The sequence below is a fragment of the Trachemys scripta genome, chromosome 1 (genome assembly GCF_013100865.1).
Source record: "Trachemys scripta elegans isolate TJP31775 chromosome 1, CAS_Tse_1.0, whole genome shotgun sequence".
Classification (NCBI taxonomy): domain Eukaryota; kingdom Metazoa; phylum Chordata; order Testudines; family Emydidae; genus Trachemys; species Trachemys scripta.
In genome coordinates, this window is record NC_048298.1 from 145,839,532 (window position 1) to 145,864,696 (window position 25,165).

The 25,165-nt window shown below is 48.2% G+C and overlaps 1 protein-coding gene across 1 annotated transcript in view; it reads right to left on the reverse strand.

Moving 5' to 3' along the window:
* The window catches only part of LOC117886859 (galactosylgalactosylxylosylprotein 3-beta-glucuronosyltransferase 1-like), a 44,227-nt gene extending 19,426 nt beyond the window's left edge, over positions 1 to 24,801 (reverse strand). Inside the window, exon 1 of the mRNA XM_034788964.1 lies at positions 24,413 to 24,801. The gene's annotated coding sequence lies outside the window, so the exon portion shown is untranslated. The remainder of the gene's footprint in view (positions 1 to 24,412) is intronic.
* Between the last annotated feature and the right edge of the window lie 364 nt (positions 24,802 to 25,165).

Below are 25,165 nucleotides of genomic sequence, written 5' to 3' on the forward strand. Positions count from 1 at the left end.
AAAGTAGGCAGTGGGATTAGGAGGCAGGGCAATAAGTGGCTGCCAGTTATAGGGTCCCTAGTAGCAGGTAGGCCTCAGTCCTTCCCTCCCCCTTTACCCTACTTGCCACTGAGGAGAGTGGCCTAAATCCAAACTGCAGTTTGCCCCTGAAGCCAGGGGCTAGACTAGAGATTGTAGTTGGCCGCTGAGGCAAGCAGAAGGACTGAGCGCTGCCTGTCCCCTGAAAGGGGGGAGACAGTGGGCAGGGGCACAGCTGGAGGGCCGTGTCCTGAAGAGGACACCGTGGTCTGGGAGCAACGTGGGTCCAGATCGTGGAAACAGTGGAGGAAGTGAAGTAATGGTGAGTGAGACACCACTAGTAAAAGGTGTGTTGGTGGTCCAAGAGAGCTATTTCCCAGCACAACCAGTAGGAGGTGCTGCAGCGGTGAGTTGGCATCATTACACTCCCCTTTCTCCAGTCTGTATGTTTCTCAGGACTAGAGTTGTTCTCTGCCAGCTCCACACTGCCAGTCACTGTAGCTTGAATACCTGATTGTCCACTTCTCCCACAAGTGCTTGTGCAGTTTCTTCTGTGCTGCCCCTTTTGCATGGCATTCCCTCCAATGAAACCACCAACCTGTCCCCCTCTATATACCTCATTGCAACCCACTTATACCATGTTGCCTATGGGAGATTGCTAATGGCCAAACTGAGGGCCATTGGGACCTACTGAGATCTAGTTGATGTATTTATTTACATCTTTAATTAAAAATGAACTCTAATTGGCTTGGAGTCATCAGTTTGTGCACACAGCTAGTCTGTTCCCAGCATTGTTACCTTCCTCCTCCCATCGCTATTCCCTCCTTTTTTATTGCTACACCCATTTGTAGTGTATTTTCTTAAATGAAATATATGGATCACAAGGCCAGATGGGATCATTATGATCATCTAGTCTGATCTTCTGCATAACACACTTCACCCAGCAGTTCCTGGCTGCAAGCTCTACAGGGAGAGGACTATCTCCTGCTATGTGTTTGCACAGCTCTTGTCTTGATTCAGAGAGGGACCTATGGATACTGCTGTAATATAAATTGTATTATTATTATTAATGGTCTCTCTAAGTTTCTCCCTTATTTTTTCCTTTCTGACTATCCCTCTCTCCCCCTCTTTTTCTAGTGCCTGCTGCAGTCCCTGTTTGTATTATGCACCCCTAACAACATTAGCTAGATGGCTGATGGATGCTTTCAATATGCTGCTTGTAACCTTCATGAGCTGTTTTCCAATTACACATCTCTCTGCTTAATTTCATCCATCAATCTTCTGTTTTGTGCATGCGTGTGTACACACCCACGCCCTCTGGAGATAGGTTTGACTGTTTCTTGTATTATGTGTGACTGGAGCAGTAAGAAGCATCTGGCTGTAGCTCAAAGAACCTGGTGTGATCGGCTCCACAGCTGTTGACCATCACCGGCCTGTTTAACTCCCAGAAAACCTTTTGCTACTGAAATGCAATATTAGCAGTGGGCAACTCAGATTTTGGGAGCGGCCTAAGGCATCCCAGGCTGGAAAGTAACATCGGTTATGTCTACACTGCACACCACTTGCAGCAGTGTATACAGTATGCATAGCTACATGCTGCAGTGAAAAGCACACCATGTCCACACTGGCGTGTATCTACACACGTTGGTGAAAGACTCTGGCAGGGGGAGGCAGCAGGGAAAGGCCCTGGGCAGCAGAAAAGACTCTACCAATGGCAAGTTGTTGGGACCTTTCCCTGATGCCTCCTTACTGCCAGAGTCTCCCCACTACTGAACTCTTTTCTTGAGGTGGGGAAAGACTCCAGCAGCGGGAAAGGGACACTACACTGCTAAAAATAGCAGTATAAATGGGGGAGGCACTGCTTGGGCGTGTAGAGAGCCTGCAGTGTTCATGGCTAGGTACGTACCCACAGGCATGTCTTAATTCTACTTGCCTGAGCTGGGCCTTGCTGTCTACACTGCTGTTTAGGCCTGTGCTGGGGGGCTTGCAGTGTATGTACTCTCCATGCTGCCAAAACAAGTGTGCAGCATAGATAGCCTCATTGCTTCCTGAGATGATGTACAATGGTAGGCATCTCAGTGGAGGTTGGGATAGTCCTCAGGAGAACTGGATTAGTGGCAGCCTTGGAGGGACCCCCACTAAGGGGTGGCCATAGAGATGGCTTGAAAGCATACTCAGATGGCTAAGGCTAGGGAGAACCGGGCTGGGGAGTGATATTTGGGAGGGCGGTGTTAGGGAGAGGCCTCAGCGGCCTGGAGTTTGTGAGGTAGCTGCATGCGTTCAGGAGCAGTGTTTAGGAGACCCAGGTCTGGGAGAGCCGCCTTGTTGATCTTCCTAATCCTCCTCCTTTCTAATGACTCTAAAATCACAATAATCAGTGTAGGGCAGAGGCTGGGTTGGCAGGCAAGGTCACAGGCTGGAAAAGAGGATGTGGAGACAGCACAACAAAGGAAAAGTGGGATCATACTAATGAGTAATAATAATACAGAGCATATTCCTAGCACTCTCCTGGCATTAATTAACCCTCCAACTCCCAGGAGTTCCATGTCATTCCCTCCATTCTACAGAGTGGGGCTGCAGTGCAGGGTTCTGTGTTCACCTGCATTTGGAGGGTGACACACTCCAGTTCACACATCACCTGCTCAGTCTCTGAAACACTCTTATCACTTGTGTTGGAGCAGGATCCAGTCTCTGGCCCTCTCCCTGGAGGAGCAAGGGGCTGGGGAAGACATGGAGAAAAGAGAAGCCCATGGGGGACAAGAATGAAGGGAAGACAGAGATAATAGTGGAGACAAACTGGGACAGAGAAGGGAATGGAGCAAAGGAGAGAACCACATCAGAAAGGAAAGAGTGACTTGAAAAGAGCCTGAGGAAATACGGGGGATTTGCAGTCTCCCTTGGCGCTTAGTAAATTTAGGCCCGGGCTCTCAGCCCCCAACACTGGCCCACTTAAGTCAATGGAAACGCTTCTGGGGAGGACACATACCACTGGCAGAAGGAGGGTAGTGTGGACATGAAAAATTGCAGCAATTAATGGGGCGGCTGTACTTGACTTAACATAGGTTGATTTAATTGTGTAGTGTAGACAAGAGCATAGACTGTCACCATGAAGGGGGAGTGGGTTTCAAGGACCAGGGCTGTTTACCAATAATATCCAGCCACCTGATGTATAAATCTAGAGTCTGTTAATGCAAGTGCCCCCAATCAATCTCAGCTGATCAAGCCAAAATTTTCAAACATTCCTGGTAATTTTGGGTGCCTTCATTTTTGGCTGCATGTTTCTATCGTGTGTGTCTGAATGTAAGTACTTGAGCAGAGCTGTTGGCAGGGCAGCACGGGCTGAGCAGGTTCACGTTTTGTATGCACAGGAACTTTCTGCCGTATTGTGTGTTAGCCTGCGTTCCGCAGCCTGTCTCTCTCCACTGGCTCTGGAGCACCTTGAGGACATCCATGCAGATTTCATGAATTCCCCAACTGCTGGCACTGGGGAGGCAATGCTGAAGGCAGAGCAGCGAGCCTTCATTATTGATGAGGCCAACCTCCCTTCAAACAAGGAATGCATAATTCATGGCAACTCTTGTATTTGTGGTGCTCAGCAACAGCTCTGTCTCTGCTTACTGAAATCGACAGGAAGTTTGTCCCCTCTAACCCATTCTTTTGCATCTCATCCCACAGAGTCCGCAGCCGAAGCGTCAACGTGTGCTGTTTAATACTGGTTACAGCTGAGGAGCTGCGGTATTTCCCTTGCCTAGACCATCTCCTGCCTGTTTCAGATGCACAAATAAAACAGGAACGGGGAAGCACGTAAGTGGATGACACAGGCTTGCTATGCAAGAAAGCTGCAGAACTTAATGTATATGACCATGGTAATGAGGCCCACTTATACAGGCTTCCTTCTCCCCAGTGGGACAATCCTCTTCCCGGACGCAGTGCTGAATGAATGGGAACCATTGTAGGACTGAAATGTTGGGTTAGCTCTAAACAAGCACTAAGGGTTCATTTCCAGGACAGGACGCCACAGCCTGTGGTGGGACAGGAAATGTGAGGAGAGATTTGGTTCTTTGGCTGAGGAGCAGCATTTTCTTCCCTGCACTCTGCTGGATCTGGCTATCCGAGAAGCCAATGGCAGGGAAGGATGCTGCATGCCAGGAGATAGGATTTCATTAGAAAAATGGGGCAGGGACTGAGTGTACCCTAACCCTTCCCAGCACGGGCAGTGTTCCTGCATTGTACAGCACCCCTAAGGGAAAGGGATGCTCTTGTGATGGAGAGAGGTGCTTTGGGTTTTAGTCCTTACTCTGCAAGTCACTCCTCATCTGTAGGAGGGGATAAATGATCTTGACCCAAGGGAAAGGGATATGAGGCTGACTTCACTGAAGAGCTTGGAGATCCTTGGATGGATGCTGTGCTAGAAAATGACAAAGCAGTAAATAATATGGGGGAGGAGGAGACAATAGTGGCTGGATCTAGAGCTAACAACACTTATGGGGACTGGATGCTCACATACATCTAAGCTGCAGCTTTCAGTGTGAGCACCCTTGGGGTAGGAATGGGGAACCCCTCCCTGGGAGGAAATCCTACACCTTCTGCTTCACTCTCCCCCCCCCCCCAAGGCTTCATGAAAAGCACCATCCTTTCCCTGCCTGCTTGGTTAATCTCTCTTTAACCCTATGGATCTGCAGTGTCGTCAGCCCAGAAAACTGGCTTTTCTTTTGGGAACTCACTTAATGTCATGTCCCTCACCTCACTGCTGGCTAGGGTGACCAGATGTCCCGATTTTATAGGGACAGTCCCGATTTTGGGGGCTTTTTCTTAGGGCTGGTCCCCATTTAGTCCGGACTTCGGACTAAGGTACGCAAATTCAGCTACGTTAATAACGTAGCTGAATTCGAAGTACCTTAGTCCGGACTTACCGCGGTCCAGACGCGGCCGGAAGTCTCCCCCCGTCGACGCCGCGTACTCCTCTCGGCGAGCTGGAGTACCGGCGCCGACTGTGAGCACTTCCGGGATCGATTTATCGCGTCTTAACCAGACGCGATAAATCGATCCCAGAACATCGATGGCGTGCCGCTGGACCAGCCGGTAAGTGAAGACTAGGCCTTATATAGGCACTTATTACCCCCCCACCCCCTGTCCCGATTTTTTTACACTTGCTATCTGGACACCCTACTGCTGGCCTCCAGATCCTGCCCATCAGATTTGTAAACAGCTCTGCATGGCTCCTTTCCTGAGAGGAGACATGTCCCACACATGCTGATCATCTCTAGGCATTCCTTTACACTGGATCCTACTCACAAAAAATTTGGAGGCAGTGCTAATGAAATCTGCAGGCTAGTTCCTCTGGGGTCTAATGCTTTTGTGTTAACACATGCCATTACCTGCCATCTTAGGTAGAAAGGGAACAGCCAGGGGTTATGTTGGCTATGAGCAGGGATGAACACAACTGGTTCAGGTAAGTGCTGAATTGAACTCTAGTCCCAGACTCCCCCAGAACCTTCCTGGGGGATAGAAAGTTCTGTTAAGTTTTCATTTTTAGAGAGGCTCAATCCAAAACCCTGATCTGAACATTAGAGTCGGACCCAAACCTCCCTAAATCCAAATCGCACAACTGGCCCCTATCTCTGCAATGGGCCGAATCAGAACCCTCGGAACTTTAGGAACATTTGGGTCTGGTTCAGAACATTGAAGCTTTGGGCCTAGTTTTAATTTTCATGCATCTGTGCTTGTTAATCATAAACAGAAATGCTGGAGGAAAAAGTGACAGATAAAACCAAACAGATGTGGGAGGGACTAGATGTCTCATGGGAGCCAGCTCTCCTGAGAGTCCTAACTCAGTGCTGCAAACTCTTCGGAACTGTCTAACCTCAGAGGAAATGCATTTTTGGGTGCTTATCTAAATGAAGATTTGCCCCTTCTGCTACCAAACACTTGCAGAGTGGAGATCCATTTTAGGCAACGGTGGCTATTAGGGAGTATTCATTCCAGATGTATCTGCATTAAGCAGCCCCAATAGATGCATTATTAAAAGATAGGAAATGGGTTTTGTTTGAGAGGCAGACCAGGTCTTTTAAGGAAGCAAAACTGAATAGTTCCAGTGTACTGGTGCATTTCACCCAGAGCTTTCCCGACTGTGTTAACACATGATGCCTGTTCAGCAGGAGTGGTAGCTGTCATTGCACATGTGGGTTGTAAAGAGGGAAAGGCAAACCCCACGACACTTGCTTCTGGAACATTATCAAAGGCTGAGAGGAATTACTCTCAGAAAGAGACATTAGGCATTATTTGGGGGATAATTAAATATCACGAGTGCCCTTGATCACAAGCTCCTTGTTAAGATACTGGGTCCAGAGGCTGACACTGCACCTCTAGCAACAGCCAGGATGCAGAGATGGGCTTTGATCTTAGCTGCATCAAATGCAAGCCTCCAGAGGACATTGCTATCACTAATGCACTACCCTGATTGATTATTCTGCTCATTTTCCCTACTTTAGAGGCAGTGTACAAACTCTCTTACCTAGTGAGCCTTCCCATCATCCACACCAAGTGCTAAGGAAATGGAGAGAGATCCTGCTTTGGTTAAAGTAATGCAATACACTCCTCCTGGATGGCAAAATCATATAGCAAACAAGAGCCATTGGTGCTGATTCAGCAAGGTACTGAAGAACATGCATACCTTTAGCATGTCAGCCATCTCACTGAAGTCAATAGGGGTGCTCACATGCCCATAGATACAAGTGTTTTAGTAACCTGCTGAATCCAGGTCTGAGTCCACTAGAAAAAATTGAATTGTTCCTAGAGAGTGACTTTTGCCATGTGGCCTGGGGTAATAATACCCTGCTGCTTTCACTGGAGAACGATGGTTGTACTATGATCAATAAAGCATAATGAAAATGAAAAGTTTGGCTTGAAGTTTTTTGTGGCCAGACCTGGAATATGACATAGAGAAGGGAAAATAGCTAATGCTAGTTCTGTAGTAGCCAGCAAAACATGTCAGAAATGGTCTCTGTTAACCATAGGAGTGACTACTAGGCCTTGGCAAAGACTACACATTTATTCCAGAAGGCAAGGAATAATAGACCTGAGGAATATTTCTTCTGTGGAGAATACCAAGGCCTTGTGAAGTGGACTTGTGGCATACAGGTTACCCGAAGAGCTGGTTCTCAAATCTTTTGGATAAATTCATTAAAGCACATTAGATCTGCTGTTTGTCTAGCGTCAACATACTATGCTGACTCCTAAAAATGTATCTGATGGAAAAAATGTGGTGTATATGGCAAATTTTCTGTTACAGCTATATTCCAGCCCACTAATCAGAAAACTCCAGCAGAATTAAATCTTTAACATCAGTTATAGAGTTGATCTACTTAGATCAGCTTTAACCAAGAGACTGGGATGAAAAAACAGCATAAACCATCTACAGTATTTGCCCCTGAGGATGTGACATGAAAGGGGAAGGAGGAAGTAGGGGAAAGGAATTGTCAGGAAAGTAGTGGAACCAGTGGTATACCTAGCAGAGGTAAAAAGAAAGGGACCCCTGAAAAGGAAACTGCTGCCCATGTCACTTCTACAAAGCAGAACCAAACAAAAACATTATGAGAGAGGGTAAATCTGTGCCTGGCTGTTAGGAGGACAGGGCCATAAGCAGATTCAAGATGGAAGATTTCAGAGTGAGACACACTCTGCTCTTTCTCATGGAGAATTTATAATTCTTCTTTCTTTCTCTGTTTTCCTTTAATTGCAAATACATGTAATCCAGACTGAAAGTGCTTTGCTCTTTGTACATAGAGAACATAATTTCCTTGGGAAGTCAACAGTGCTGTTCTATGCCTAGAGGCACATTTGCACACCTTCATGCTTTTGTGAGCTCATGAGTTGGGGTCAGAAAGGAATTTCCATCAGGCTCCATCCATACAGAGCATGGAAAAATGGACTAGGTACATTATTACTATTGTTTCCAAAACCTTCCTCTGTAGCCTGAGGGATTGGCCAGTGCTAGACCAGATAAGAATGGCCATACTAGGTCTGACCAAAGGCCCATCTAGGCCAGTATCCTGACTTTCAACAGTGGCCAATGCCAGGTGCCCCAGAGGGATACTCCAAGATGGCAATTTCTATGTTCCTTCCACCCATTAAGCCTACAGAATTATCTTTGCACAGACCAGCCATCACAGTATGCTGTATACCAGAGGTTCTCAAACTGGGGGTCGTGAGGTTATTACATAGGGGGGGTTTGCAAGCTGTCAGCCTCCACCCCAACCCTACTTTGCATCCAGCATTTATAATGGTGTTATATATTTAAAAAAGTGTTTTTAATTTATAAGGGGGGGTTGCAGGCATAGGCTTGCTCTTTGAAAGGGGTCACCAGTACAAAAGTTTGAGAACTACTACTGTATACAATAGGTTGATGGTAGGAAACTACCAAAAGATTCTTCTCCCCTCACTTTTGCAGCTCTCCTCTTTCTGCTTTCTATTCATAGTACCACTGGTAACCTCACCCAGCAAAATGGAACACACATTCCTTAGTACTCCTTGTCACACATAGCCCTGGCCCCTATCCTCAGATGCTACCAAACTGCAGGTGGAGAGCTGATCTTGGGCAGAATTACTAGGCAACAGGGACTCTCCAGCCAGAGGTGAGAGATGAACCAGGCTTTCCTGGAATCTCTGGCTATACTTGGAGTCCTTTTTCAGAGGACTTAAAAAAAGATCAGTTCTGTCTTATATCTGAGGCAAGATAAACAGAAACCTTCTACAGAAATGAGAGATGGGTCAGAGCTCAGATCTGGATTTGAACTTCCCCCATGTTCTGTCTAGTTTGTGCATGTCTGTGTCAGAGAGTGAAATTACTTAAGTGCCAATCAGCTTTTGATTTCATAGAACAGGAAGGGACCTTGAGAGGTCCTCTAGTCCAGTCCCCTGCACTCAAGGCAGTACTAAGTATTATCTAGACCATCCCTGACAGGTGTTTGTCCAACCTCCTCTTAAAAATGTGCTGGTTAAAGACACTAAATTAGAATCTGGATCTCAAATCTCCCAAAGCTAAGAGGTGCCTGGATCTGGGGTTTTGGTTTGGCCCAAATCCATTCTGGACCAGAACCTCACCAAGGATTGAGGGTGTTTAGAGGCAGGGTTTTGGCTTTGGCAACCCATCTCTAAATGAAAACCGAAACTCAGGAACCCTTGTCTCCTCCTGAGATCCCCTCTCCTGCAAGCACACTGCAGCACATTCTCTCTAGCTCTGTCTTATTCCCACTGTTGGCCTACCTCCTTCTCCTCACTCACTGCCCCTTCTTTTCACATTGCCCTCTGGGGCAGGCTGGCTGATTTCCCTGGAGCTTTCTCCTGATGTGCCAGTCCAACCTTGGCATAACACTAATTTCGGAGTCTCATTTTTCCTGGAGTAGATTTCTGGTTTCAGAAGGTCGCGTCCACTTTCCCCTTGAGTAAGCATGCAGTTCTGGGTGGGGAATGTAGGCAGAGACTGGCATCTCTGGAGGTTAGACCATCTGGATAAGTAAGCAGACAGTGCTGCAGACACAGAGAAGCAATGAAGTGCCCCTCGTATTCCTCTCTTTTAGGATAGGCTCTCGGAGTCTGCAGTTCTGTTGACTGGTGAACGGTTTTGTCTGCAGTAAAGCATCCCTCCTGGGTACTCTTCATCTTATTATGTCTCTCCCTGCAGTGGGACAGTTGGTGATCTAATGTGCAACATCAGAATGACTTAGAGGTTGTTTTCCCCTTACACACACACACACTCTCACTCTGCAGCTGTGATTGTGGTGCTTCGCATGCTGCGCTTCACTATGTCTCCCTATTGCCAAGCAAAGGCAGGACTAGGGCAGAAGCAGCTGCTCATGTGGAAATGTATGAGTCAGTAAGTCAAATAAGACCCCATTCTGTGCAATCTCCCCAGAAATACCTCTGAATGCCAGCAGGAAGTGGATTGCACAGCTCTCGGGGGGAAATCTGGCCTCGGGATCCTGGTGCTCATCTGACTCCCATTCAGGGCCATATTGTAGTGGGCCCAGAACTGGCATGGAAGGGCTGGGGTGGGGAAAAAGATGCTCCTCAAAGGGCCTGGGAAGCAGCATATTGTGAGGAGAACCATGGATCCAAGGCCCCGTGCACGCTGCTCCTGCTGAATGGTGCAAAGCTCTCCCTGTAGCACATACGATACAGGAGTCCCAGGAGGGACTACTGCACCTCTGCACCCAACTACAACAGGGCTGTGCCTTACAGACACCCTCTAGCCCCTACCTCTGTCTGAGTCTTGGCTATAACTAGGGGCCTACCAAACTCACAGCCATGAAAAACGCGTCACAGACCATCAGATGTGGTCTCCCCCATGAGAGCTGGCTAGTGTAGTAGGGGTCACGAATTTGCCACCTTTACTTCTGCACTACTGGCAGCAGCGCTGCCTTCAGAGCTGGGTACCTGGCCAGCAGCTGCTGCTCTCTGGCCACCTAGAACTGAAGGCAGCGCCACTGCCAGCAGCAGTGTAGAAGTAAGGGTGGCAATACTGTGACCCCCCCCCCCGTAATAGCCTTGTGACTCCCCCCAGGCTCCTTTTTGGGTCAGGTCCCCCCACCCCATCACACCACCATGAAATTTAAGATTTTTAAAACCCTACGAGTGTGAAATTGGCCAAAATGGACTGTGCAACATTCCCCACCTTCTGGCATGTAATCTGTGTTTGACTCTATGGAGGTCTGAGATGAATCTGGCCCATTAGAATCATGGGGAAAAATCAATGGACCAAATTCAACTGAGTTGTGTTGACTTATGCCAGTGGTGAATATGGTCGTGTGTGTGTGTGTGTGTACAGCTAGGTCCATATGCAGCACCTATAGAGAGTGTGCATTAGGATGTTGCATGTATGTGTAGAAAATGTGTACCGTGCATGGAATACTGCTAGCATGGTGATGCTGAAAGGGAGCAGTGACATCATGGGCCTTGTTGCAGGGACTCTGGATATCAGAGGGAAGGGCACCTCTCTGTAGTGTGGTTCTGGTGCATAGGATTTGTGTTTAGCAGAATGAGGGTATGAGAGGGACTGGATGCTCACACCAAGATCCATCAGTCATCTTGTGATAGGTCTTGGTCTGTGGAGGAAGTCTAAGGGGGGGAAGCAGTATTTGGTGTTTATCATAGACTCAGAAGCCATGGCCAGAAGGGACCATTACGACCATGTAGTCTGATCTCCTGTATAACATGGGCCATAAAGCTTCCCCAAAATAGTTCTCAGAGCAGATCTTTTAGAAAAACATCTAATCTTGAATTAAAAATTGTCAGTGATGGAGAATCCACCATGACCCTCAGTAAATGATTCCAATGGTTAATTACCCTCATTGTTTAAAAAAAGGTATACCTTACTTCCAGTCTGAATTCATGTAGCTTCAGCTTCCAGCTATTGGATCATGTTATACCTTTCTCTGCTAGATTGAAGAGCCCATTATTAAATATTTGTTCCCAGGTAAGTGTTTATAGAGTGTAATCAAGTCACCCTGTAACCTACTCTTTATTAAACTAAATAGATTGATTCAAGGAGCTCAATCACTATAAGGCAGGTTTTCTAATCCTTTAATCTTTCTCAAGTCTCTTCTCTGAGCCCTCTCCAATTTATTAACATCCTTCTTGAAGTGTTGACACCAGACCTGGACACAGTATTCCAGCAGTGGTTGTACAAGTGCCAAATATAGAGGTAAAATAACGTCTTTACTCTAACTTTGGATTCCTCTGTTTATGCATCCAAGAATGGCTAGCATTAGCTCTTTTGGCCTCAGTATCATAAAGGGAGCTCATGTTCAGCTGATTAGTCATCACTGTCCCCAAATCTTTTTCAGAGTCCCTGCTTCCCAGGATACAGTCCCCCAACCTGTAAGCATGGCTACATTGAAGGATACATTGATATTTAGCCATATTAAAATACATTTTGTTTGCACCCAGCTTACCAAGCAATCCAGATCGCTCTGAATCAGTGACATGTCCTCTTTATTATTTACCACCTCCGCAATTTGGGTCATCTGCAAACTTTATCACTGATTGATGATTTTATGTTTTCTTCCAGGTCACTGATAAAAATGTTAAATAGCACAGGGCCAAGAACTAATCTATGCAGGACCACACTAGAAAGAGTGGATGAGGATTCCTTGTTTACCACTGCAGTTTGAAACCTACCATGTTAATTTGATCTTTCTAGTTTTTTTTTTTTTTTTAAATCAAAATGTCATGTGGTACCAAGTCACATGCTTTTCAGTAGTCTAAGTATATAACATCAACACTATTACCTTTATCAACCAAACTTGTAATCCAAAAAGATATCAAGTTAGTTTGACAGGATCTGTTTTCCATAAACCCATGTTGATTGGCATTAATTATATTACCCTCCTTTAATTCTTTATTAATTGAGTCCAGTATCAGCTACCCCATTATCTTGCCCGGGATCGATGTCAGACTGACTAGTCCTATAATTACCCAGGTCAGCCCATTTACTCTTTTTAAATATTGACACAACATTAGCGGTCTTCCAGTCTTTTGTAACTACACTAATGTTTCAGCTCCTGGAGTCATGTCATTACGTGAGAATCCCAACTTTAATAAAAAAAAAATAAAGTAAAATTTAAGCTCTCATGGTTGCAGAGCAAAGCCTGGAAATGTGAAACCTAAAGGCTCAACAACAACAAAATCAGACGACAAATAAAAAGAACTAGAACAGATTAGTTTACAAACTCTCATGATTTGAAGCCAATCGCATGATTTTTAATACTATTTGCTTGAGGTTTGGTATTGGTCACTTGAGCCCCAGCTGGGAGATCTGGGTGTATGAGGATTTTATATGTAGGCCTGTCTTGACATGAGTAAGTGGACATGGGTGAGGTCTCATTTCTTGGGAGACAGGATTAGGGAGGTAAATGGATGAAGAGTCTAGAAAAAGAATGTCTGTGTTAGCTAAAATTATGGGGAACACCCAGGGAATCACTGACACTGGACAAGAGAAGCCTGAAATGTAAGATGAGGTAAAGAGCAAGTCATGTATGGACAGGGCATGCTGTACAGGGATTCATTCCTACAAAGTGACCAAGCTAATCCCAAAGCATGTGATGCAGTGCGTTAATGTACATCAAGGAAGAGATTTTCTGTGTAACTTTGGATATGTGGTACACCCTATAACTGCCCCCTGTGCTTAAGACTGATCAACTCAGCGTATATTTGGCATACAGCAAGGCAAGGAACCTGAGTGACAAAACTGGAGTCAAATTGAGTTCTTGGAGAACCGAGTAGAAGAGATCTCAGGGGAACCCCAGTGGTACAATAGGTTGATTTAAATAGGGTTACCATACATCTGGTTTTTCCCAGACATGTCCGGCTTTTTGGTAATCAAACCCCCGTCCGGGGGGAACTGCCAAAAAGCCGAACATGTCCGGGAAAAATACTGCCGGCCGGGCACTTCCCCTCCCGCGGCTGCTCTGCTTCTCCCCTGACTCTTCAGCTCTGTGTAAGAGCAGAGCTGCCTGAGCGCTCCGGCTTCGGGCAGCCCCCTTGCCTCCAGACCCTGCACCGCCGGAGCAGAGCAGCTGAAGCCGGGAGGGAAAGTGCCCGGCTGGCGGCTGGGGTCCGGAGGCAAGGGGGCTGCCCGAAAGCGGTAGCGCTCAGGCAGCTCGGCTCTTAAACAGAACCGAAGAGTCAGGGGAGCAGCACAGCAGCCGGAGCCTGGCAGGGGAAGTGCCCGGCCAGGGGCGCAGAGTCCGGAGGCAAGGGGGCTGCCTGAAGCCCGAGCGCTACCGGCTTCATGGTTTGCCAGGCAGCCTCCAGACCCTGCGCCCCCGGCTGGGCGCTTCCCCTCCCGGGCTCCAGCTGCACTGGGGAAGCGCCGGCCGGGGGTGCAAGGTCTGGGGGCTGCCCAGCAAACCGTGAAGCCGGTAGCGCTTGGGCAGCCCTTTTCGTGTGGCTGGGAGGGAGGAGGGGGTGTTAGGGCGGTGACTTTGGGAAAGGGGCGGAGTTGGGGCGGGAAGGGGTGGGAAAGGGGCGGGGCCAGGGCCCCATGGATCGTCCTCTTTTTTTATTTTTTAAATATGGTAACCCTAAATTTAAAAACAACAAAAAAAACTCACTTAAACATTTAGCAGAGAGATGATGTACAATCAATAACTGATCAGGAGAAGAAGCCCAGAAATAAGAAACTGCTAGGACATGTATCAAAGGAGTGCAGAAGGATACCCTTGTCCCAAAGTCCCCCAATGGGGAGGGCTTGTCGACAGATGCACTGCTGTAATGCTTCAGTGTAGACACTACCTCCCATTCGCATAGGTAATCAACCTCCTTGAGAGGCAGTACCTATGTCAATGAAAGAATTCTTCTGTCGACCTAGCACTGTCTACACCTAGGGTTAGGTCAAATTAATGCCGTCTCTCGGGGTGAGGATTTTTCACATCTCATAGCAATGTAGCTGAGTTGACCTAACTTTTTAGTGTAGGTCAGGCCCGAGTATATCTACTAATCTAAAAGACAAAGAGGTAATTATTGCTTATTCCTTCCTCTCTGGGGCCACTAGGTAGGGCACCACTGGGCGTCAGGATTCCTGGGTTCTCTTTTCAGCTGCGATTTCTTCTGCAACTTTGGGCAAATCACTTCTCTCCGTGCCTCAGTTTCCCCATCTCTACAATGAAAACAATAGTGCTTATGCACCTTTGTGAAATGATTTTTAAGAACTAACGCTGTAAAACACTAGTGTTATTACTAAAAAATACACAAGGAGCAAAGAGCATCAACTTCACACCTTGACAATAACCTTCAGCTGTGTGAAGGGTACAGGTTTCACCCATGAAGATCAATGTGCAGTCAGATTGGGGAAGAATAGGCTCTTGTAATAGCCCCTTACCTCCAAACAGCAGGGATGCGGAGATTTTAAGGACTCTTCAGTTTAATCAGAATCATTCACTTAATTTTAAGCACAGCCTGTCAAGGTTTTTTGGTCAGACTTCAAGGAGGAGAAGGCCTTGCCAGTTCTGGGGCTGTGGGCGGCAGGATCTTATTCCGCTCACAGGCACACAGATAAATGTCATATCTGTGGCATGAGAACAACACCACTCGGTGCTTTTCATCTACAAAAGGCATTCATTAACACCCCCCTCCCCTTGAGGTGTTCTCTGCTCCATCTGGGATGGGAGCATCATTATCCCCATTTTAGGGAAGGGGAAACTGAGGCAGAGAAGGGTACTGATTTGCCTAAAGTTATATAGAGGGAGTCACTGACAGAATCAAGAATAGCTCCTAGGAATTCCTGGTTCCCAGCCCTATATTCAGACCACTGGACAACACCTCTCCCTGGGGTTTGTGTGCTCCTTTTATGCACAGGGATGAGATGGGGGAAAGGACAGAAATATGGAGGGATGGGCGAGATAGGAGAATATAACAGAGGAGTCTGAGTGAGAGGGATGCATTGAAGTGAATGGGGGTGAACGAGTGGGGAAAAAACGAGGAGGCATAAATGAAGGGAGAAAGAGCAAGAGATTAAATGGGAAGGAAAGCAGAGGAGAGAGAGAGAGGAAGACACAGGAGTTGGCATGAGCTCTCTCTAAAGAAGAGAGGAGTTAACTTGCCCTCTTTCTTTCCTGATCTTGCCTTAAAATTGCAGGAATGTGGCAGCACATCAGCTCTCTGATTTATTAATTCCATCCCATCCCACCAGCCCACAGAACAAAAGCATCTGTGTTTGCTCAAGAGGAGCGCATGAAGGGCCTTATTCATGTCGGAGCTGGAGAGAGAAGCCAGCAGATACAGGAAAGTCATCAGTCCTCGCTCCTTTTCACCTTTGTGTGGATTGGAAAAAAACCCACTGAGATGAAAGGCAACAAACCGTGATGTATCAGGAGAGAGAGAAAAAACAAGATCACCAGCAGGGTCAGTCAGTATGGGCTTCTCAATGAGAGAGCAGCCACCTTGGGCCTGGCTGCACCGGTGTGGGAGCCATCTCAGTGAGGTTGGTTGCATGAGATGGCTGGTTCCCTTGCTTCTCCTTGTGACGGCTCAGCTTGGCTCCCAGAGCACAATATTTTGGCTGGAACTGCTCTGCCACACCCATGCACAGCACTCCTTGCAACCATGGTTGCATTCTGGTAGCCCTGAAGCATCCATCCCATACAGCCCACTATTGTGGCCTACCATTAGACAGATACAAGGAAAGTCAGATAATTCACTAAATCTACGGGGCAATAAAAGAACCATCATCTTAAGCTTTGGCTGGTTACTAATCTATAGCCCCTTCCACCTGAGCATCTTAAAGCACTTTGTGAATAGCAATTACATCTCACAAAGCCCCGGAGGTAGGGTTAGTATTATTATCCATGTTTATTTTACAGATGGGGACATTGAGGATTAGTGAAGTGACTTGTCCAAAGCTACCCCATAGGCAGGTGCTGGCATAGAACCCAGCACGGCCCCAACAAGGAGGTGTCATGGGATTGTTAATAAACACGAGGGTTAAGAGGACACCAGCTGTACAGCTGCTCTGAAGGATGGCACCTGCAGCAGCGCACTGCCCCCTAATGCCAAACCGAGGGTGGGTTCTGCATCGATGCAGAAGAAAGCGAGCCTGCAAAACCACTGCCACTGGCACGCGGGTTTTCTTTGGCAGTCTCCTATACATATATTGGCCAGGATCAACCCTACTTAGCTTGCAAAAGGGACACACACAGCACTGCCTGACATGCTAAACTCATACATAAGTACCCCCACAAACCCAATTGCTCTCCATACCCAACATAAGCTTTCAGACAGACAATTTTTTAATTATATTTTAACACGAGTTTAAATTGTTTGAATGTTAACTCCCCTTCTCCCTCACCCAATCTCATTACTTGGCTTAGTTACAGGGACAGGGAGTAGAAATAGCTGCCATGACCTCAGTGCCGGGGGGAACAGGAAAAATACCAGGACAATACAGTTTGGCTTTGTATCATTCATAAACCAGCACCACAAAACGCTTCAAGGCTGATGACAGCCATTTCAAGTAAACACAAGCAACAACGGTTGCAGCACTGAACCAGTTCGGATCAAATCAGAACCAGCTTGATCCTTCTCCAGAGGCATGAACTGAAGCCAAAGTGAACCTGTTCTGAGATTTGAGAATAAGGTTGAACTGAATTATTTTCCCATTCAAGTGAACCGAGGAATTGCCAGACTGGATCAGTCCTTTTGAGGTCCATCTAGGCCAGTATCCTTCCTTCCGACCAGATGCTCCAGAGGAAGGAGCAAGAAGTCTTACAAGGGACAATTAGGGAAGCTTCTTCTTAACCTTAGGCAGGTAGTGAAGAATGAGGATTTATAGTCACTCTACATTTGGGATTCTATTTAACATAACAGTGGATATTTCATTAGGCATCTAAATGGCTCATGCTTTTCAGAATCCTGCTAAGCTCTTAGCTTCACGGGTATGCCTGCAGCACAGCAAAGAAAACCTGCGGCTGGCTCGTGCCACGGGACTTGGGCTGCTTCACTGCTATGTAGGTTTCCAGGCTCGGGCAGGACTCTGAGCTCTGGGACCTTCCCACCTCGCTGAGTCCTAGAGCCCCAGCTTCAGCCTGAGCCTGGAAGTCTACACAGCAGTGAAGCAGCCCAAGCCCCGTGAGCCCGAGTTGGCCGGCACAGGTCAGCTGCAGGTGTCTAGTTGCTGCACAGACATATCCACTGATATCTTATGGCAGTGAGTTCTACTGGTTCAATTGTGTAAGAGAGGATTTCCTTTTATCCCTACAGTTGCTACCTTTCAATTTAATCAAATTTCCCCTTGCTCTTTTACTATGAGAAAGGGTGAATAGAAGTGCTAGTCTACCTACTCTGTGCCATTGGTTTCCATATATGATCATGTCCTCTCTTATATTCTTCTCTCTGAACTAAATACCCCCAATCTTTTCAATCTCCCCAAATGTATGAGGCAATGTCCCAATCTTGCAAGCCAGCCTCTTCTTATAAGAGCTGGACCTCAATCAAAAAAAATCAGGGATCTGAATCCAAACTCTGCATCTCTACTCAAGACATTTTTAACACTAACTTGCACACTCAAGAAGTTTGTATCGTGCTATTTTTATTTCCTCCCGAAGGCTCCCCAAGCACTTCACAAACTAGACACAGACAGCACCACTAAGATGCAGTTGCTCGGGGTGTGGTGGGGGGGAGGAAGGCAACTAAACAGTACAGCATGTTCAGTAACAGTGGGGTGGGGAAATCTTTGCCAAGAAGAGTGGGACAAATTCCAGCTCTTAAGAAAAGGACGATGGAGCCTTAATGTCCCTGCAGAGAAGATGGGATTTTGGTCTAAAAGACTCACATACATTAAATTGCATGGATCTCATTTGATTTAACTTAGAGCTTGTTTACAATTACAGCGCGGCAGCTGCATCAGTGCAGCTGCGCCATTCTAGCGCTTAGAGAAAACCAGGGGTTCTCAAACTTTTGCATTGGTGACCCCTTTCACACAGCCAGCCTCTGAGTGCGACCCCCCGGTATAAATTAAAACACTTTTTTTTAATATTTAACACTATTATAAATGCTGGATGTGAAGCAGAGTTTGGGGGTGGAGGCTGACAGCTTGCGACCCCCAGGTAATAACCTGGCGATCCCCTGAGGGATCATGACACCCGGTGTGAGAGCCCCTGGCGAAGACGACACTTATGCTGACGGGAGAGCTTCTCCCATGGGTATAAGTACTCCACCTCCCTGAGGGTACATCTACACTACAGCGGGGAGTCGATTTAAGATACGCAAATTCAGCTACGTGAATAGCGTAGCTGAATTCGACGTATTGCAGCCGACTTACCCCGTTGTGAGGACGGCGGCAAAATCGACTTCTGCCGCTTTTTGTCGGCGGCGCTTACTACCACCTCCGCTGGTGGAGTTAGAGCGCCGATTCGAGGATCGATTGTCGCGTCCCGACGGGATGCGATAAATCGATCCCCGAGAGGTCGATTTCTACCCGCCGATTCAGGCGGGTAGTATAGACCAGACCTAAGAGGCAGTAGCTCTGTCAACGGGAGAAACCCTCCAGTGGACAGAGCACTGTCTACACCTGCGGTTAGGTTGGTATAACTACATCGCACAGGGGTGTGGATTTTCCATGCCCCTGAGAGACATAGTTATACCAATAGAAGTTGGTAGTGTAGATCCTTTATCTTTCTAAGGTGTGGTCGAGCTCATTAAAAGCAATTCAGCCACAACTAGAGGTATTTATCAGAGGTAGACTGAATCCCCTACATGGGGGATAGTGGGGTCTGCCCAGCTTACCTCCCAGACAAGAATGAGGTTTACACAGCAAACACACCTATGGCTGAGAGCAGGGTTAATACGAATAACAACAGAGTATGTATTTGTAGTGTAGTGATTAGGGACCCTAGTCACAGACCAGGAGTTCTGGGGCTCACCTGTGCATTGTATTGACTATTCTTCCATTGAATCAGATGCTCCCAGCAATTTTTAAACTGATCATTTTGTTAAAGTCATGATGAGCTCAGGGCCTTTTGCTACTTTCCAGCCTTGCACCCGGGCTGGGAATCTGAAGATCTGGGTATTCCCAGTTCAGCCACTGTAGGACTTGGGACAAATCTGCACTGCAGTGTCTCCATGTATAAAGCGGGGATAGTCACACTGACTTGTAGAACTTCATGGTGGGAGAGAGGTTGCAAGGGTTAACTCTAATGTATGTAAAGCACTCTGATCCTGATGGGAGGCAATACAGACAGGCAAAGTATTATTATTATTAGACTTAGACCCCAGTCCCAAAGGACAGACTTGGGTTTTAATACTCTCATGGTTGAGTGGAGGGGTGTGTATGTGTGTTGGGAGCCTGATATTGGGTCAGGTCTGTCTCGACATACATTGGGATTCCCCTAACATCATAACATGACCAATGATCACAATGGGACAGGGACATGTGTGATTTTCCCTGGGTACACTTGCCAGACTGACTCCAGAGCTTTCTCTGCCCAATTCTGGATGCCCCATGTAAGGGAAGGCGAGAGTGTAGCAGGTTTCTCACAAGCATTAGTGGCTTTCATGAAGCAGGTAAGGATTTCTCCTACCTCCCCACAGACACAGGCCCTTGGGTCAGAAAGCCCGAGCGGGGAAACAAAAGAGAACCTGCTGTGGAGAGGTAGGGTCATGAGCCAGAGGGTCTGGAAGTAGCCATGCTGCAGGTGCTGATGATAGGGGTGAAGTGGGGCTGGAAGCAGTGGCCCTGTGGACACTGGCTATGGGTTGTAGGGAAGTTAGAAGCAGGGGTGCTCTGGACACTGGCCCCAGGATGCATAGCAGGATTAGAAGTAGCTCTGAGTGCTGGCTATAGGCATGCAGGGGGGCCTCAAAGCAGGCTCAAACTCGATCCTGGCAAGAGTGTTTTGGGTGTTGCTGGAAGCAGGGTTGAAGCGGATGGTGGAATCAGCCTGCAGCAGCTGATATGAAACACGAAGTAGGGGTACACCAAGTGCTCATGAACACAGGAGAGGCTGGGGGTGCTGTGGTAAGTAGGGAATGGAAGCCTTGCAGGGAGCGCTGCTGGAATTAAGCCATGTTTCACTCCCACCACGGATACATCTACACCGCAATCGGGTGTGTGACTGCAGCTGGGGTAGGCATACCTAGATTAAAGCTAGGGTGGGTAACAGCTAAAAAAAATAGCAACGAAGAGGGATGCAGCAGCATGAGCGTCGCATGGGCTGTACTAGCCACCTGGAACCCTGGGTACATAGCTTGTGTTGTCAGCCTGCCCCAGGGTCTGTGCTGCTGCATCTTCACTGTTATTTGCAGTGTGTTAGCTAGATTGAAGCTAGCACAGATGTGCCTACCCCAGCTATAATCACACCTCCGACTGTGGTGTGGACATACCCCAAAATGCAACATACTGGGTATGCCTTTGATGCCAGGAGTTCCTGGCCCGTGCTGACACACTTGAAATGAAGGGAGTGTCCTTTCAAAATCGCCTCAGGTATGAGTGCAACAGTGGCCAGCGGCAAGAAGTTTTAATGTGTGTGCGCAGAGTAGATAGATTTTGTATATTAAAACAAATACCATTTTAATCATCATTTGCGATCTACTTCGACACAGTCCTCAAAACTCCTCCAGCCCTACCGGGCAATTGTTGCTAAATAACCCTGAATCCAGAAGGAGGATGGAATGTAAGGGCCCCAGGACTGTGTATGGTGGAGGTGTGTTTCTCTAGGTCTTTTAGGGAGAACTACTACTTCTTGAGTCCCATACACCTCACTGGATGTTTCAAACAATACCTTAAAAACCAAAGGTCTGTGTGTACTATTTGCACCTTAAAAATCGCCTGTCCCTTTTCATAAGAGTGGGCATTTGCCCCAGTGTCCTTGGCCCAAATTCTTTACCTCCTGTCCCACTTCCATGCAGTGTGTTGAAATGCAGCCACCTCTGGAGTGAAGGACAGCAGCCAGTCTTGCAATGGTGCTCTGCATAAGTGGCTTGTGTAGTGCTCTGGGGCCACAGTCCTCATATACAAGTGTAAATAATTTAATTGTTGTTATTACTTGGCTCCTTTGCCATTTTGAATGTAGCTACTGTGCTTTAATGCAATATCAATTGATTTCTGAAAAAAAAAAAAAAAACCCAACCCACAATATTGAGTGCTCTTGCTACTATACATACCCACCATGCAGACTAACTGTTCTGTGGAGCCTTTATTCAGTGCAGAGTTAAGTGCATTGAAAGTGGCTGCTGCGGTTCCCAGGAGACCGGTTGTGCGCCTTTACCCCTCGCAGGGCACGTACAGCAGCTACTCTGTGAATAGCACTTAGGTACTGTGTGTGTCACATATGTGACATTAACAACTGCTTCGCTGTAATTCACAGATAACAAAACAAAAAGCTGTCCTAATACAGTATCTTGCTACTAGGCTTGGAGTAGAGAAGAGATGCAGCATGTGGCTAGAAACAGGTTCAGCTTTTCTAATGCCCCTCACTCCTGACCTGCAGCACCACCTGCTGTTCCAGTCCTGGGCTCCCCACACAGCCCTGCCAATGCCCCTCGCTCCTGCCCTGCAATCGTTTCCCCCAGCCCAGCTATTCCACCCCTGGACTCCACAGATAGCTCTGACAGTTAGAGTGACCAGACAGCAAGTGTGAAAAATCAGGACAGGGAGTGGGGGGTAATAGGAGCCAATATAAGAAAAAGACCCAAAAATCAGGACTGTCCGTATAAAATCGGGACATCTGGTCACCCTACTGCCAGTGCGCTTCACTCCTGCTTTGTAATCTTCTCTACGGACTGCAGGCCTCTCTTCCCCTAACTCCTTGTCAGTGTACCTATCTCCTGAATTACAATGGCCTCTCCTCTGCTGGAATGCCATGCCTCTCTCTCAATATACCCATCTCCTGACTTGTAACGCTCACCTGTCCTAGGGCCTCTTGCAGACAGACTGCTGCTTGGTGACCAGCAGAAACGAGGCAGAGGTCTCCAAAGCCCTTCTGCACATTAGAACCAAACAGGATTTGAACCCAAGTGGATGTGGAACCAGGCTAAAGCAGAAAGCGACTGTACTCCTTCACAGGCCATTTTCCTACCACTGTCCTGCCACAGGGCAGGAAGAGCCTGCAGAAGCTGCATGTTGCCAGCTGTATATTAATCCCCAGTCACTACTGCCGGGCGACATACATGCTTGGTTCTGTCCTGCTGACCCCACTGCTCAGTGGATCTGCCCGTGCCTCCCCCTGCACTCAGAGACTAGCCTCTTCCAGGGAGTTACTCAGGAAACAGCTGCAGCTTCCCACACTTGCAACATCCTGAGGCTTCCCTCCCCCGACTCTTATACCTTTGCTGCTAACATAGCTTTCCCACCTTCCCCTGCTTCTGGTTAAATGGAGTGATTGGCAAGGCTAGGCAAGAGAGCCAAGCGCTTTCCATCCTCACTTGGGAGGTTCCATGCCAAACGAAATTGCTCCTAAGAAACCAGCAAATTTGCGAGAAGACACCTGTTTAAGAGCAGAGGTGAAAAGGGCTAGTGTTTTTCTTCCCCTTAACACTTCCCTACACCCTTTCTCCCACCCTGAAGGCCTGCTCGCTGTCTCTTCATGGCCTGTTCAAATAAGGATTTCGACCCACTACACAGGAATTTGACATCAGGCACTTGTGGTGTCTTGGGTTTCTCTGGGTATATCTACACTGCAAAACAAACAAACAAACAACAAATACCCCCCCCCAAACAAAAACAAAACAAAAAAAAAGACCCACAGCACCGAGTCTCAGACCCTGGGTTAATTGATTGGGCTCATGGGGCTTGGGTGACATGGGTAAGAACAATAGTGTAGACGGAAACCTGGCCAGAGGGAGGATCTCAGAGGCCAGGCTCCAGCCCGAGCCCAAACATCTACACTGATTTTTTTGGCCCCATAACTCAAGCCCAATGAGTCAATTGACTTGGGGTCTGAGACTCAGGGCAAGTCTTCACTACAGGGGAGGGGTCGATTTAAGATACGCAAATTCAGCTACGTGAATAGCGTAGCTGAATTCGATGTATCGCAGCCGACTTACCCCACTGTAGGGACGGCGGCAAAATTGACCTCTGCGGCTTCCCGTCGACGGCGCTTACTCCCATCTCCGCTGGTGGAGTAAGAGCGTCAATTCGGGGATTGATTGTTGCGTCCCAACGGGATGCAATAAATCGATCCCTGAGAGGTTGATTTCTACCCGCCGATTCAGGCGGGTAGTGTAGACCTAGCCTCAGTATTGCAGAGTTTTCTTTGCAGTGTAGACATACCCTCTGTGTCATCAGACCATCTTTGTCAGGGGGCTGTAGCCTCTCTCAAACTGAGCAGGAGAGGGAGTGTTGGCTAGCAGTTTAAACAGAAGAGTGGAAGCTAGGACACCTGGGTCCTGTCTCCAGCTCTGCCAACAATTCACTGTGCATCATTGGGCAAGTCATTTCACCTTGGTTTCCCCCATCTGTAAAACAGGAATAATAGCTTCACAGCCCCACTGTGAAGGTGAGTTAGTGAATTTTGGTAACATGATTTGAGATCCTATCTCAGTTACTTAGATGCTACAGAGATAGCTAGATGGAAGATATGGACCCCAAACTGGAAAATTCCAATCTGGATTTTGAACAGCCCATATGTTGGGGGTGTTCTGATGATCTGCAGTTTTAGTTTGGCCCATTACAAAAAGGAGGTTGCTCACAAAATTCAGACCCAGATTTGGATTCTGAGCACCGCTAAAGTTTGGGATGCCTCGTGCCTGGATCCAGGGTTCTGGGTCGGCCCACTTCTACTCCAAATACTATGTTATTAAAAGGAGTGCTTGTGCGGCGCAGCGATGGCAAGGTCATCTCTGCTCCCCTAACCCGCCTCCTCCCAAGCCTCGCGCAGGAAAGGAACCGAGGTCTCGCTCTTACCTGGGGAGATGCGCTGGCTGGAGGGGTCACCATGAGGCTCTCTGAGAATCCAGCGCGATTCTGCACCTGAACGTGTCAGCCGGTCTGGTTCGCGAGCAGCTCCCACCGCAGGGAGGAAATGGGTCCGGCCCGGCTATAGGCTCGCTAGCTCCCTCTCCGGAGCGCGTCAGCAGGTGCCCTGACCGGCAGGAGCTCGCCAGAGGTTCGCCCGGCTCCGGGGTGGATCCTGCTCAGCCTCCCACTGGCTGGATCGAGCCCTTTTATAGGCAGCGCTGGGAATGCAGCTCCGCTCGTGGCTGTGCGAATGAGCCTGCTTAAGGCAACCCTGCCGGAGGGCGGTCTGCAGAGTGGGGATGCACCGACGTGCATCCCGCTGGGCCACCTTAAGAGGGGAGCCGGGGAAGGGGTGCGAGGGGGGAAGATGAGAGGCGCGGAGGGGACCGGAGCGAAATGCGGCGCGCGCCCCTGCCCCGGAGTGCGGAGCCGCCGCGCGCCCCTGCGCAGCGAGTGAGGCTGGGCGCTCAGCGCGGGAGCCGCGAGGGGGGTTGGCTAATGCTGCTGCTGCCCCGCTGCCTCCCTCGCCTGGCGGGGACAGGGCTGTGACCGAGCTGGGCGCTCCCCTGGGGCTGCTCCGGCCGCAGGTCACTGCTGGGAGCGAGCTGCGTGTCCGGCTCCCCGCTGAGCCAGAGGCCGGGATCCCTGGGCAGAAGCAGCCGTCCCAGCCCCAGCCCCAGCCGAGCCAACCCCATCTCT